Raw genomic sequence first — 15,961 nt, 5'->3', positions numbered from 1 at the left:
TTGAAAAGTACAAGGCACGGCTTGTGGCCAAGGGTTATACCCAGAAAGAAGGTGAAGACTTCTTTGATACTTACTCACCCGTGGCTAGACTGACCACAATTCAGGTGCTACTATCATTGGCTGCCTCACATGGTCTTCTCGTTCATCAAATGGACGTTAAGACAGCTTTCCTCAATGGAAAGTTGAAGGAGGAAATTTACATGGATCAGCCAGATGGTTTTATAGTACCTTGTCAGGAAGGAAAGGTGTGCAAGTTATTAAAGTCTTTATATGGCCTTAAACAAGCTCCGAAGGAGTGGCATGAGAAGTTCGAAAGAACATTAACTGCTGCCGGCTTTGTAGTAAACGATGGTGACAAGTGCGTGTACTATGGTATGGTGGGGGCGAAGGAGTTAGTCTTTGTCTGTATGTCGACGACATATTGATATTTGGAACCAAACTTGATTTAATCAAGGAGGTTAAGGATTTCTTATCGCACTGTTTTGAGATGAAGGATCTAGGAGTAGCTGATGTTATCTTAAACATCAAGCTGTTGAGAGATGAGAATGGTGGGATCACACTGCTTCAGTCTCACTATGTGGAAAAGGTCTTGAGTCGTTTTGGCTATAGCGGCTGCACACCTTCTCCAACTCCATATGATGCTAGTGTGTTGCTTCGAAAGAATCGACGGATTGCTAGAGATCACCTGAGGTATTCTCAGATTATTGGTTCGCTTATGTATTTGGCGAGTGCCACGAGGCCTGACACTCTTTTGCTGCGAGCAAGCTGAGTCGGTTTGTGTCAAAACCGGGAGATGATCATTGGCATGCGCTTGAGAGAGTTATATGCTATTTGAAAGGCACCGCAAGCTGTGGGATTCACTACACCAGGTATCCAAGGGTACTGGAGGGTTATAGTGACTCAAACTGGATTTCTGATGTTGATGAGATAAAGGCCACAAGTGGTTATGTTTTTACACTTGATGGTGGCGTTGTTTCCTGGAAGTCTTGCAAGCAGACCATCTTAATGAGGTCAACTATGGAAGCAGAACTCACAGCATTGGACACTGCCACTGTTGAAGCGGAGTGGCTTCGTGAACTCTTGATGGACTTGCCTATGGTTGAAAAACCAATACCCCCTATCCTGATGAACTGTGATAATCAAACTGTGATCGTCAAGATAAACAGTTTGAAGGACAATATGAAGTCCTCAAGACATGTGAAGAGGAGACTAAAATCTGTCAGAAAATTGAGGAACTCCGGAGTTATTACGTTGGATTATATCCAGACGTCGAAAAACTTGGCAGATCCCTTCACAAAGGGTCTATCACGTAATGTGATAGATAATGCATCGATGGAGATGGGTTTGAGACCCACCGCATGAGTTGTCCATAGTGGTAACCCACTCTATGTGATCGGAGATCGCGTGAAGTAGAAGTGGGAGACAAGTTGTTGGTCAGCTGGGAGGAGAGTATCCCTATGTTAACTATCCCACTCTGTGAAGATGCAATACTCTCCTGATCTGCATGGCAGGTTGATACTTATCTTAATGTGTTCCAAGTGGCTTATTCGGGTAAGCAGAGATGTTGTCCTGCAGAACATCTTCTGAGGAACACACCTATATGAATTTGACTGTTAACGTCGCAGTCTGTGAGAATTGGGTGTTCTCTAATAAATTCATGAAAAGGCCCTGGAGTATGACGTATACGCTCCACCCGCGGGGAAGCCTTGCGGCAGCCTAGTATCGGTCAAGAATTTGTGCGAAACTAGTCTCGCAGAAAACTTGTAGTTCAAGGCATAGTCCACTATTCAAGTTGTGATCTAGTGTAGCATAAATCTCCAAGTGGAAGTTCAACTTCACAGTCTCCACTAAGCACCGGTATATAAACAATGTTTTGGAAACAAATGGTGGAATGTGCCAATGAGACTTTGTGGGGGATTGTTGGAATTTGCTAGTGGGCTTTTGGCCCAAAGCCCAACTAAAATTCTGAAATTCTCTTGGCCCATTCATGCACACATGTGAGTGGAGTGAGTGAGGCTAAAGTTTAGTCCCACCTCATAAGTTGAGAGAGAGTTGCACCTCTTTATAAGGTGAGCTCTCCTACCACTTGTATGAGCATGAGAAGAGGAGACCTACACGCGCGCTCCTCCTCCTCGCTCGTCACGACGCGCCGCGGGTTGCGGGATTGAGCCGAGCCGAGGACAGAGCTATGCACGTTGTCTATATTTTTGCTGCTCAGGAAAAATTAATGAGTCATTAATTAATAATTAACGGACGCGTTAATTACTGAACCGTTTCCGATTTTTTTGGATCGTGATGACTCGGACGTGGGGTTTACTCCCACGACCTACCCGGCTTCGTATGGTTTCTCACCACCGTTCCAGTTCATTGCGCCGCCAAGCAAGTCTTCTCCATCCCTCCTTTCGGCGTGCACCGGGAGAAGGGACAGCAGGCCTCCGGAACCCCGCCTCTCGTGATCCTGTACGGGAGAGGGGCGATCAGGTTTTTGGGGAGCGCACTCGCGCGACTGCTGGCATCGACGACTTCGCGAACGACGACTTCTTCCCCGACCTCGGCAACCTCATCCTCGACGACATGGGTGACAACGTCAACACCGGCGGTGTTGCTTCCGCTGCACCGTATGTGATTCTATCCTTCCTGTTCGAGATCGTGGTACAATTCATGTTTCTAGTATGTGCCCTATATGTGATCTGTTCATCTGCTATGCTAGTTCACATGATTAGTTTAATCTCTGTTGATGTAGTCATGATTTATCATCTGTTTATTCGGATTAAATCTCGTACTAATTTGCTCATATTTCCAACAGGCGGCTCGGGCGAACCCTAGCCGCCGCCGCCCCAGACCCACCCCCCCCTTCTTCCCCGTCGTCACAGTAGGAGGCCAGCGAACGAACCTCACCCGGCGGACGGTGGACGACAGGTTCACCCCGTCTCTCCACGAGGGGATCTCTGGCCGAGACGCGACAGCGCCCCTGTGCACCCGGCGTGGAGGCTGAGTTGGCGCATTCGGGTGGCGCCCTAATGGGATCTCGACAGCGGCAGACCTGGGGTTCTCACCCCAAATCGGTTCTCCTCTAGGTGGTGCGGGGGACCAGTCAACCGACAGCCCTAAGCTATGGTGGGCACGCGCCTTGGTTGCCCTTCTTCACCGACGTTGTTGCTGGACTGCCAGAGGTGTCGGCGTGGTGCCGGATCCGAGCATGGTGGTGGTGGCATCCCCTCTGCCAAGGATGACGAGCCACGTGGTGGGTCCTTGTGGCGGTGCCGGTGGCGGCAGATCTTGGGATCCCGTTCAAGGGGTCGTTGCAGGACGCGCGTTGCAGGCGGAGGTTTCTCAGGCGTCAACGGCGCTTGATGTGGGATCGCGGTGGCAGTTGCCGTTCTATGCCTATAAGCCTCATATTACACTTTCCCTAGGGAACGCTTGACCGCTGTAATAGTTGATTACGAAGTAGTTGTTGCTCCAAAAATGAAAAAACTCAAGCTACAAATAATTAACCAGTCGAGCACATCGATCAGCTGTAACCCAAACAGCTGAAAATAAATTGATCCATAAATAACATGCTCGTGGTCAGCATGTACTTATTCATTCATTATTGAAATAATTATTCGGTCACAAGCACACGACATGCATGCCGAATGCACATCGCTCCTAGCGAGCAAAGCTAGCTAGCCAATGCTAGGAGTGTTCGCGACAGTGTCGACGAAGATGCGGACCCGGTTGCTCCTCCAGTCCGCGAACACCACGGAACAGGCAGGGAGGACTACGGTGTCCGCTTCAGGCATGTCCTTGAGGATGACCTCCCTGACCTCCTCGAGTGACTTCCCCACTAACTCCGGCCATGACGTCTTCTCCTCCCTGGTGGCGGCGACGTCCGGCCAGCTCATCGCCGTCCGTGCGCGCTGCAAAACAGTTAACTGAGATAGTTAGCTAGCTCCTTCCTTCCTCTAGTTAAGGGAATGTATAAAAACAACGCCAGTGCTAGGCATCGAGAGAGGGATCTATGGACTACTTACCGGCTCCTCAATGGAGCTCACTCTGAACTTGATTGATTGATACTAGCTAGTATTTGCATACCTCATGTCATCATCTACATATGTCTATTTATATGGGTGATCTATCACAAGACAGAAGATGAAGATAGGATGCTCTCACATAGTCACATGTATATATGCGACAAGGGCGAACGAAGATAAGATGCTCTTAGACGTGCAGGCGTGGAGGACAAGAGTAATTGTTTTTGCTGCTCAAATTGGCTGCATATGCAGAGAAGATGCTCTCGCACATGCATGCATGCAGCGCAGAGGTGCTAAATTGGTTTGGCGTCATTTGATTACGTATAATAGATGGCGCGTACGATAGCCTAATGACCCTCTTGCCGCAGTGGACATCCTCGTGGTCATTCATTGGCGGCAGGGTAAATCGAGGGCATCTTTTCGTCATCAGCATCGTCCATGAAGATCCACTCCCAGTTGACGCCGCGGTTCTGCACGACGAGGGTCGGTCGGCGACAAACTCGGCAAATGTGGTGTTGGGGCTGACGGCCTTACGACAGGCCGGCGATCACCCGAGACAACAAATTATTGCAAGAGAGAAGACACAGAAGATATGGTAGCGCACAAACATTCTGCCGTACGAACGGCTTTTTTTGTTTTTCTCCTCGAGCACGAACTCGATATCTGCTAGGGCCATTACACAGGAGGCAAGGCAGCAGGCTTTTATATGCGCACGCACTGATGCGCACGCCGCACCTCCGACGCACCCCACTCCCCCCCCCCCCTACACACGCACGCACGCACGCGCATACCCCTATGCTCCGCGGTTCACGCCAACTGACACACACACACACATGCATACCCCTATGCTACACACGGACCCACACGATGAGGACCCAGCGTGGCCCGAACCCACCCGACACGCCCAGCGTGCGCCCGCACACGCACTAGACTTGGCCCGCCGTGGCTTGTTACCCAACAATCCCCCCCCCCCCACCTAAGCCACGGCCTAGAGGAGTGTTGGCGTCGCGACCTCCAAGGCGAGAGCTTGCTCTCCTGCCACTGCCTGCAGTTGTAGCAGCAGCCACGCCGCTTCCCTTCACTGCCCGACGCTGTGCTGCCATCGCTGTCATCGTGGGGGTCGAAGTCGCCGCCCTCCTGACGCCGCCGCGCCGCCTACTACGCCGCGGTGAGCATCAGGTGATCACTGTTCCGCTCACCGCTGTCCTGGGTGCGCCGCCGCGCCCGCTCCTCGAATGCCTTCAACCTCTCGAGTGCCTCCTCGAACAGTATTGAGTCGATGTCGAAGAACTGCTCAATCCCGGCCACCGCGGCGAACAGCCGGTCCGGCACGGTATTGAGCAGCCTCCTCACCATCTCCAGATGCCCGAGCGTCTCCCCTAGCCCTGCATACGTCGCCGCCATGCCGCTAATCCGCCTAGCGTACGCATCCAGCTCCTCGCCATCGTGCATCTGCATGCGGTCGAATTCGCCGCAGAGCATTGCGAGCCGCGCCAACTTGACGCGATCGACGCCGACGAACCTCATCTTGAGGCTGTCCCACACATTCCTCGCCACCGGCCTCGTCGCGACCTGCGTCAGCACATCCTTCGACAGCACCCAGAGCAACAATGGCCGAGCCATCTAGGTCTTCTTGTCGTCCATCGCCGTGCCGTCCGCCGGCTCCGCCACACCCCACAGCCCCTGGGCATCAAGGATCGCCTACTCCTTGATCGCCCAGGAGGTGTAGTTCGTTGACGGCAACGGCGGGACGGGCAACAACATCGCGCCACCACTGTACAGGACAAGCGACATGGCCGCCTGCAATAAACCTCCACAACCTGGCTCTGATACCAAATGTTGGGGCTGACTGCCTCACGACAGGCTGACGATCACTGTAGACAAGAAATCACGGCAAGAGAGAAGACATAGATGATATGGTGGCGCACAAACACCCTGCCGCACGGACAACTTTTCAGTTTTTCTCCTCGAGCATGAACTTGATCTGCTAGGGCCATTACACGGGAGGGAGTAGGCTTTATATGCATGCGTCGCCTCCCACACACGCACTCCTCATGTCCCACGCACGGAGCTCGCACACCTGGAGCTCATGCACGGGCCCTACCCGGCCGGATCCAGCGCCCGACACGGTCGCTCCTCCGCGGTTCATGCCAACTAACACACACACACACACACACACTGGTAGGAGCTAGGGCCCTACCAGATCTAGGGAGTAGGTTGTAGGGGAAGGAGGGGGAAGTGCGAGGGCTGGTGCGCGGCGGCCGGCGACGTGGCGCCGTCCTTGTGACGGGAGCAGCGGCGGCGAATGCCGGAGGCGGCTAGGGTTTAGGTCTCCTGGCCCCTAAGCGAAGCCGAGCAAATATTGATTGCTTCTTGCTTGATTAGATTGATACATCTCCTCTCTTTATATAGAGAGGTTTACTTGACTCCTAAGCAAATGATCCTAATACGATAAGATAATTGGGCTAAGCCCCTAATTAAGATACTATGCCGGTCATAACACTTCTCCCCGTCTGCACAAACAGCTCGCCCTCGAGCTGTAAGGTGGGGAAGCGCTTGCTGAACTCCTCGAGGTGATCAACCAGCGTCAAACACCTTCGCGACAACTGGGGCGGCAAGGTCGGCAACGACGGCGTCCTCCGGAATGTAGTCTGCAACCGCCAGGTAGAAGAGTCGCGGGCAGGCGTGGGCGGGCGTGTAGGGCTCGTCGCAATTGAAGCACAACCCTTGGCGGCGACGCTCGAGTAGCTCGGCCGACGTGAGCCAGCGGAACGGTCGCGCCGCGGTCGCGGCGAGGGGTGCCGCGGAAGCCTGAACAGTCCTACCCGGAGCGGGATCTGGCCAGGGTAGCGACCCAGTGGCCCGGGACGGTGACTCCTGTTGGACGGCCACCGTGCGGCGCTCGAACGCACGGGCGTAGTACATGGCCGTCTGGATATCCTGGGGTCCCTGAAGCTCCACGTCCATGCGGATGTGATCCGGATGTCCACCGACAAAGAGGTCAGCCCGCTGCTGCGCCGTCACACCCGACGCGTGGCATGCCACGGCCTGGAAACGATCGGCGAAGTCCTGAACAGTGGAGGTGAAGGGAAGGCGGCCTAGCTCCGCCAGGCGGCTCCCGCGGATCGGGGGCCCAAAACGAAGGAGGCAAAGCTCGCGGAAGCGCTCCCAAGGGGGCATGCTGCCCTCGTCCTGCTCGAGGGCGTAGTACCAGGTCTGGGCTGCACCGCGGAGGTGGTAGGATGCCAGCCAAGTGCGCTCCGACGCGAGCGTGCACTGTCCACGGAAAAACTGCTCACACTGGTTGAGCCAGTTAATCAGGTCCTCCGTGCCGTCATAAGTGGCGAAGTCGATCTTGGCAAACCGTGGCGGCGTCTGCGTCGGCGCGCCATGGCCGACCGGCTCGGCAATGCGGAGCAGTGATGATGACGGCGCCCGGTCAACGGTGGGGAGACCGACATAGGCCCCCGCGGAGCCGGACGAGGCCCCAGACTGCAGCGTGGGTACCGGTGAGTCCCCGGCCTCCGTGTAAACTGGCGGTGGCGACGTCCCGGTTAGCCAGGCCGGGATCTGGGACGGTGATGGCGGAAACCGGACCTGCTGGATCGGGAGGCCTCCCGGTGTGGACTGGCCCAGTCCGGAGCTGGGCGGCGGCGATGGAAGCTGGACCGGCGCGGGCGGCGCGGTTGGCATGGCTGGGGCCGGCACGGGCCAGTGCGGCGCTGGGGCAGGCGCGGAAGGCGCCGCGAGAATCGGTGCGGGCCACTGTGGCCAGGACGGCATTGGGGCGGGTGGCGGCTGGAACGACGGATGGGCCCCGATGATTGCCGTGGGTACCGAGTACCAGGGCAGGTGCAGCAGCGGCGGAGGCGGCCCGCTGGGGTGCCCCGCCTGGAACGGCGGCAGCAGTGGCCCGCCCATTGCAGGCACGCCCTGGGACGGCCACGGCAGCGCGGGGTGGCCGTAGGCGGCGGTAGTCGCAGCCGGCGGAGGTGCAGGCGGCCCCGGCAGGTATAGATAGATGCCCTGGACGGCCATCACGAGATCCTGCAAGATGCTGGTGACTTCTTCCGGCGTGAAAACAGCAGTTGTCGGTAGGGCTGGACACGAGCCGAGCCGAGCCGAGTTCGGTTCGAGCCTGGATTTGGCTCGCCATGAACGAGCCATGCTCGGCTCGGCTCGCTAGTTGAACGAGCCCGCATCTGGAGGCTCGGCTCGTCTTGCCTATGGCTCGGTCCAGCCCGAGCAGCTCGTTTTGCCTCTGGAGGCTGGGTGCGTGGGCGTACGGGCGCCTCAGGCGAGGTTGGCTTGACGGCGTTGAGGGGAGCACGACGAAGACGTGCCGGCGTGGCGAGGTCGGGCGTCTGGTGCGTCGAACGCAGGTGGCTAGCCTCCGTAGCAGTTGATCTTGCTTCCTCTCGTACGTGTGCATCCAGCCAACTCCAGGATTCAATCAACATGCTTCAAGTTTTGTACTTGTGTCCAAGAATCAATCAACAGGCTGGTGATGCGTGCGTGCGCTGCGGCCGCTGGATGCGCTTGTGCGTGCCGACGCCGGTGGCAGGATGCGTCGTGGTGGCATGCAGGAAATAGCTTGGCGAGAAGCATGGGGCGGCGGCGGCGAACCCTAGCGGGAGGAGACAGTGGAGACGACGCGACTCGCTGGGTTAGGCTGGTTGCGCTCCTCTGCTGGGCTGTGTGATTGCGTCGCGTTCTGGGCTTCGGCTTCGGACGAGCCACCGAGCTGGACCGGGCCAAAACAGGCTCGGCTCGGTCGGCCAACGGGCCCATTTCACGTGGCTCGGCTCAGCCTATTTAGCTCTCGGGCCGAGCTGAGTCGGGCCGAGCTGGAGCGAGCTCCGAGCCGAGCCCATTAGCCCGTTCGGACGTCCAGCCCTAGTTGTCGGCGCAGCGGAGGTGACCGGGGCCGGCGGCGTGGGGGAACCGGCAGTGGTGAGCGGTGCGATGGTGATGATTGGCAGCAGCGGCGTTGGCGTTGACGAAGACATGATCGAGCCCGAGTCTCTGGATACCAAATTGGTAGGAGCTAGGGCCCTACCGGATCTAGGGCGTAGGTTGTAGGGTGACCTGCTCAGCCAAAGTGCAGATTTATGTCCATCCTATACAATTTTTTTTACCTAGCCTCTTGCACTGTAGCGTCTAGACCAGTAGTATGGTGCCTCAAGATCACTCTTGGCACCAGGTCTGCACACGCTCTAATTACTGCTGCAGCCTACACAGGAGGACTTCGAGACACAGACCGGCAACATGGACACTGACAATATGAAAGCAATGATCTATTTTCAACAGGGCAGGCACATAGTACCCCAGAACAGACAAACAGTTAGCGTATCTTCTATTCTACATCTACAGAGAGAGCTGCCAAAGAAAATTTGATAATCACTGTTGGCTACAACATTTTCAGGTCTCGTGTTCATCCACCTTCCAAAAAAGTTCTTGTTGGTTTTAGAAGTTTAGGTTTCAATGCCGGCGAATAAATAAAGAAGCCCAGCTGGTCGACGCTGAGATTTAGCAATAATCACACAATGAGGCTGCCACCAAGGCGTCAAACTGCTGCTAACACAAAGAGATTGGTTGATATTTACTGGCACCCACTAGATAATTACTAGGTTCACTTCTTCCTCCTTTTCCATGGGCACCAAGTCTTAGAGAGACTATGAGTTGTAGTACTCATTGCCACAAATATATATACTTGTGTTGGTGCTGCTGCAATGCTAAGTAAATGGATTACTACTAATTACTGACACTCTTTTTATACTAGACTAAATGGGCCTGCTCTATCTCATGGTTGGCTACTACTACCCTAGAGACACAGAAAGAGCTCTTGTCGCTCGCTGCTTCATATAGTCAGCAAGACTGCGATAATCCCAGAAAAACAATGAAAAAACTTCAATAAGGAGCAGTCTAAAACAAAAGAAATGGTTGCGAGTTTCTTATGGGTTTCAGCCCTAGCCTCCCCCAACTTGTTTGGGACTAAAGGCTTTGTTGTTGTTGTAATCAACACCCTAATGCTACCCTGTGGTTTGCTTGTTCAGATATCTGGTGATCACGAGCAGTTGGACACGATTCACCGGTAGGTTTCTTATTGCTATGTTATCAGACTGAATCTTGTACTAAAACTAGACTATGTTTTCCTATGAGACAATGAGGAATGTGGATTTCAAGGCCCTATTGGCTCGATTATACATACTACCGGAGAAGAAAGCAATCAAGTCAACACATTCAACTTTACCAATCAAAGAAAGCATATGTAATTTTGTTTCCGTACCTTTGCTTGGAAGAACTGGTGTTGACCTTCTGAATCAAACGCATAGCTTGTGCTTGTGCTCGTGAGGATTGCCTCCTCTCATGTCCAGCAGGACCAACTGCATCACAAGGTACACAGAGAAAAGAAACAAATGTCAGGTTGAATCACACCACGCCAAGATTTTCTTGAAGGAGGTTAGATCAAGAAACGAGAGTTGGGGGACAAAACAAACAAACAAACAAACCTGACATTGTGGACGAGAGCTGCGCAACATCCGCCCACAAGCATGCCGGGGCGTTGAAGAAAGGGTCGACAAGACAAGAACTCAGTGCACGCCCAGCCGCCCACCCATGGACCATCTCATGGCATGGTGCGAATCAAGGACACAACATCTGAACCTTGGGCGGATGCACGCCTAATGTACTCGTTGTGGGTTGGCTTAAGCAGGAGAGAGGAGGAGGAGCAAGGCGTGGGGGAAAGATCGAGCGGCGGTAGCAACGGGCTGGCCATTTATAGAGAAGACCGTGTACGGCTTGGCGAGCATTGAGCAAGCGAGGAGCGAGGAGGGACGTCGGATGGGAGTCTGATCCGCGTGAGGCGTGACGGAGCCAATGGGCACAAAGGGAGGGATGGAGGAATCTAGGGAGGCGGAGTAATGATCGATTGAGGAGAAGACGGAAAGTGCCTGGTTTCTAGGCCGGGGGGCGATCAAGAGAATCAATCAATGGACGAAGTTTTGATACATTTCCCTCCCTAAATTAGCGCCAAGTAGTTAGTTCCCATATCACGTCAGATCCGTATCATCCCTTGTCTATCCAAACAACCTAGCGTCTGCTTCCAGCTAAGAGTTTGTTATGGCGTCGCCCTATTCTTCAGCTACAGCCTTGCATGGCCAACGTGCAAAGGAGGTTACGGTGGATTAGTTTCTCTGGCCCTATACAGTATGGGTGTTTGTCTCACGTGTATCCTCTCTATCTCTCTCTGTCTCAAGTGCCTCTCTGTTTATTTAAGTAGGATTGTCAATCACGTCAGATCTTGGGGGGCAGTTTCCAATCACTTCCTAGTAGCTGATTAATTAGGATTGTGAATAACGTCACATCTTTGAGTAACAAACTTGTATTGCTTCCTACTAAGTAGGATATGACTAGAGAAAATTGATCACTTCGCTAGTACATAGTATATTCTATATAACAGAAAGATAAGATTCGACCGATTCAACAGTGTGTTGTGCTGTGCTCCAAATTGAGTAGAATGATGATCAGAACAACCTATCAAACTGAAGCATCAACAAGACTCAAAAGTAATTCTCACATGGTAATTAACACATACCTCAGTTCGATTATCTTTCTTCTTCTCACATAATTGGGAAAAATTAGCAAAGTCATTAATATTTTAATTTCATTGTTAAGTTGGGAGGACAAGAACAAGAAGACTGGCTGCTTCCAATTGGTTGAGCCAAAGAATACATCTTGTTTACATACATACAAACAAACACCAGGTAAAGAAGTCAAGTCAGTTTCTAGTGGTACATTTGAAAACACACACTTGCTTTTCAAAAATCATCACACGGTTCATACCATATCATTAGCCAGCCAGCCGACTTCATCAACATACATACATGCATGCATGTTTATAATTGTCAAAAAGAAGGATGAAAATTCAAGTCCGGGTCATTCCCTTGTTCATTTATTCATCCACCTCCAAACTGTGGAGTTGACAAATTACAAACTCAAGAGATAGGTTCCACAACACACAGCAAGCTAGCTTTAGCTCTTCCAAAAACATCAAAACACCACATGAACCTTATTAATAACTAGGCCGATGAATTCATCTTGCTACTCGCCGGAGCAGTCCTTGTCAATCCTCAGCAAACTAACAATCTTTCTACTCGACACAGCCGCCCTTCTTCAGCAACTGAATTAATGTCATCAACGCACACACCTCAACTACCCTGGAGATGAGCAGACACCACTTGTGCCAAACGAATACAAAACAAGGTGTTGGCTGGCACTAGCATGCTTTGCAGAAGTAAGGACAAACGAAACAAAATGTTGGCAACACCGCTACAGCATCTCATCTTCGACAAGCTCCCTCCAAACATGCGCAAAGTGTTGCAGCTGCAAGGTAAACAAACAATATAAGAGGAGCGCGCACCTAGTATAGTTCCAAAAGGCAATGTATCAGGGGTGTCATTTTTTTCATCCAAAAAATGCACCCCCCCCCCCCTCTCTCTACAGGCAAAGATTATAAACCAGCCCCACAAAAATTATTCTCTCTACTTACCAAATTGCTTTGCTTTTGACAGGACACTCACAACACAACATTTTAGCCAAAGAACAGAGCAGAGAGAGAGAGAGAGAGAGAGAGAGAGAGAGAGGAAACGAAGACTTGCTTGAACAGAGGAATAGATGTTGAGGTCCAAAAATTCATGCTTTATTGGGAGATGAGATCTTGGCGAGCAACTCTGCCCAGCTCGCGGAGCGGCCACACCACATGCATCACCTTGCCCTGCACCAGACCAAACCAAAAGTGGCACCTGCAGCAAGCAACAACAACAAGAACAAAGATGTTCATCATTCTCAATACATGTATGGTTGATTGCCTACAAAGAACATTTTTCCATGCCATTATGCGCTAAAAGGATGTTTCTGGTAAATTCTGTTACAAAGGACATCAAAATAAGGACATCATAGTGTGAAGAGGCATTGGTATAACGGGTTCAGCAAAAAAATCCATAATGTGGTTACAGTGTGTCACTCATGAATTAGAACTCCGTTGCCTTATGATGCTGGTGCTTTCTCAACCAAAAATACTACCGATACCAGTCTTCTTGATCCAAACTAGTTTCAAACTTGCAGATGGACTCTAGTTCATCGACGATGATAGAAATTAATTTAACATGACCCCATAGAAGTAGCAAAAATAGCAACAAGACAAGTGCAAGCTCATGCTCTCCTTAGCTTGGCTAGGCGCTTATACCAGTGAGCTAATTTAATATGGGTTCAATATAGTACCATATGAACTTCAACTAATCAGGCTGGTACTTTTTGACACAAAAATGCTAAAGGAAAAAACAGCGTTCTGAATCCGTACTAGTTTTAAACTACAGATGAACTGTTCGTGGATGGTGACCATAACCAAATAAACATGCCACAATAACACTACCAAAAATAGCACCAACACAAGAGCAAGCTCCTGCTATGCTTAGCTCGATAAAGCACTTATTAAATAATGCAATAGGTGTTCGATTTAGTAGATGGGGCAGATCCAATTTCATCCAACAAGGTGACAAGATAACAAATAAAGACCAAATCATATAATTTTGCTCCATAGTTGAGAAGCAACATCTGATTAGTGAGAGGGCTTAGTTTTCACATTTTGAATCCAACTAAGCCCTTTCTTGCCCAAAATCTTTAACATTTTGAAATAATTAATCCAGCAAGCTCACATGATTGTGGTGAACGAACACTAAATCAGCATTCAAAAATTGACAGACCATCTCAGTCAGAGAGAGAGAGAGAGAGAGAGAGAGAGAGAGAGAGATCAAGGTCTCACCTGAACCAATAAGAGGCGACCACCACTGCCACGGTTGCGCAATCCATGATTGTAGAATATTAGACGACCTCAAAGAATAAGCTAATTTTTCTGAAAAGGGAAGGGAACATGACAAAGGTTAAGCAATCATAGTAGCGACCAAAGCAGAATTAAACACAAGAACTATGCTCAGGAAGAGAACACCCATGATGTCAGAACAATATAGACATGGAAGCAAGCAAATGCATATCAAATGAACAAATCATAAAATTCTATTGTAGAAAGGCGAAATTCCAGGATCTTATTGAATGGACCTGTGATACTATGGAAAAGCCAGCTCCATGAATGACATCAAAAGGCACAACTATAGGCTAATGCTAATCAATCCTCTTATGAAAGTGTGCCAAGAGGTGAAAGCAAGGAAGCTAATATTGTAAAGATTAAACCTATCAGAGGACATTTATAAGAGTAATCCAAAGTTCAAGTGCAGAATAACAATCATGGCAATAACACAGTCATCACCATCTATCAATGACTCTTGACACGAAGCCATCACATAAACACCTCAGGTGATAATGAACCATTTAAGCAAAGAAGGATAATGATACCAAACCAAGAAAGATCAGTGACACGCCACCAAGAAGAAAAGCAATCACATATGGTCTTCAGATTGTACGGCCATCTAACAGCAAACAACCAAAAAAGCTCTCAAGTAAACAGAGACACCTATAAACATCAGGATAGTGATGTCTAGTCATCCATTAGGGCTACACAGGTCTGCTCCGCGTGATTACTTCCAGTTTCTTATCTCTATCTATTCTCCCCTTTAATATGCAAACAACAAAAAAAAAACAAAGATGCTTACTAAATAAGTGGAAAATGCCCATGGATCTTTAGATTCACATAACTAAACTATGGATTGAATACTAGCGCTGGAAGCTAACGAGATTATAGATGACCAGTTGTTGCAGCAACACTAAACATGTAAAATGAAACAGCGAGTACAACAAACAGAAACTATGAAAAACGAGAAATCTAGTAGTATTATCTTTTCGAAATAACAGTGTTCACACCTTGGATATCCAATTAAGACCAGCAACCACAACCCTCGGAATAAGAAGTGCAAGAAGCCAGAACTCGTTCGGCTTGGCCGGATTAAAATCAAACTTCTCTTTCCCCTATAAGAAATTGCATGTGAAGCATATTGTGTCAACACATGAATGAGTAATTAATTAATACAATAACAATTGGAAACCTTACAAGCTCTAATAATAAGTAAATAAAAAGTTCTAATTGTACTGTGTTCAAAGTACACAGAACTGTTTACAGCAACAACAAAATTACAAGATTCCTGAGTATATTTCAAGGTACTATGGCCTATGTCTCCATGCGAGAAGACCAGATTCTTGCTGGCGTCCGTAGTACCAGTACACCGAGAGAAATAGGTGCACAAAGGAGGCTATATATCACTTCTATCTATCGTTGCTTGTTGGATAAAATTGCTTCCTGATGTTGCTGCTTGTTGATGTATTTTCTATTTTGCGTACACCATGAGGAGTTGACACTGGATCATTCATGACAAAAGAAAAGAGGCTTGGAGGCAATCAGGCAACTAATGGAGTCGAGGACATTTTGTTATGTTGGTTTTTTTACATGTTATTTTTATTAATTATTTATATATACTCGACGTATCGCATATTGCTGTTTTTAGAAATTGCCGTATCCCGTATCGCCGTACTCGTATCGGTGTCGCCGTATCGGTCCAACGTAGTTGTAAACCTCATTTGCAAGAAAGAATCATCTAAATGCATCGAATATATGTAAAACACGGGATAGACCATGACCATTGGCTCGATGGCCAGAACAGAGCACAGTATGACCAGAGCAAACAGAGGAGGGAGAGACCAGGGACTCACCTAAATAGGTGTAGCTCAAGAGGTAGTCATGGGAGTCCAGATCATCACACCGTGTACGGCTGCTAGACGGTCTCGACGTCAAGTGCCTTCCGTCGACAAACCGGCTCCACGTGTCATCAATCTCCCTAAGCCTGTAACAACAAAGTCAGTCAGGTCTATCTCGAATGGACACAACACAAAATGCTAGTGTAACAATATTTGAGATCAATCAACACATAGCCATGCTA

At 50.0% G+C, this 15,961-nt stretch overlaps 2 long non-coding RNA genes across 2 annotated transcripts; both read right to left on the bottom strand.

Moving 5' to 3' along the window:
* Window positions 1-3,544: 3,544 nt before the first annotated feature.
* LOC125527332 lies at window positions 3,545-4,752 on the bottom strand. The gene is made up of 2 exons (XR_007292038.1): window positions 4,017-4,752; window positions 3,545-3,902 (listed from the first exon to the last, which is right to left on the bottom strand). It is a non-coding gene; the product is annotated as an uncharacterized LOC125527332 (long non-coding RNA).
* A 7,924-nt stretch (window positions 4,753-12,676) lies between these two features.
* LOC125527331 lies at window positions 12,677-15,866 on the bottom strand. Its single transcript, XR_007292037.1, has 4 exons — window positions 15,735-15,866; window positions 14,892-14,996; window positions 13,840-13,929; window positions 12,677-12,820 (listed from the first exon to the last, which is right to left on the bottom strand). It is a non-coding gene; the product is annotated as an uncharacterized LOC125527331 (long non-coding RNA).
* Between the last annotated feature and the right edge of the window lie 95 nt (window positions 15,867-15,961).

This window comes from Triticum urartu, unplaced genomic scaffold (assembly GCF_003073215.2).
Source record: "Triticum urartu cultivar G1812 unplaced genomic scaffold, Tu2.1 TuUngrouped_contig_3591, whole genome shotgun sequence".
In the NCBI taxonomy this organism is placed as follows: domain Eukaryota; kingdom Viridiplantae; phylum Streptophyta; class Magnoliopsida; order Poales; family Poaceae; genus Triticum; species Triticum urartu.
This window is presented reverse-complemented; position numbering and strand designations above follow the sequence as displayed.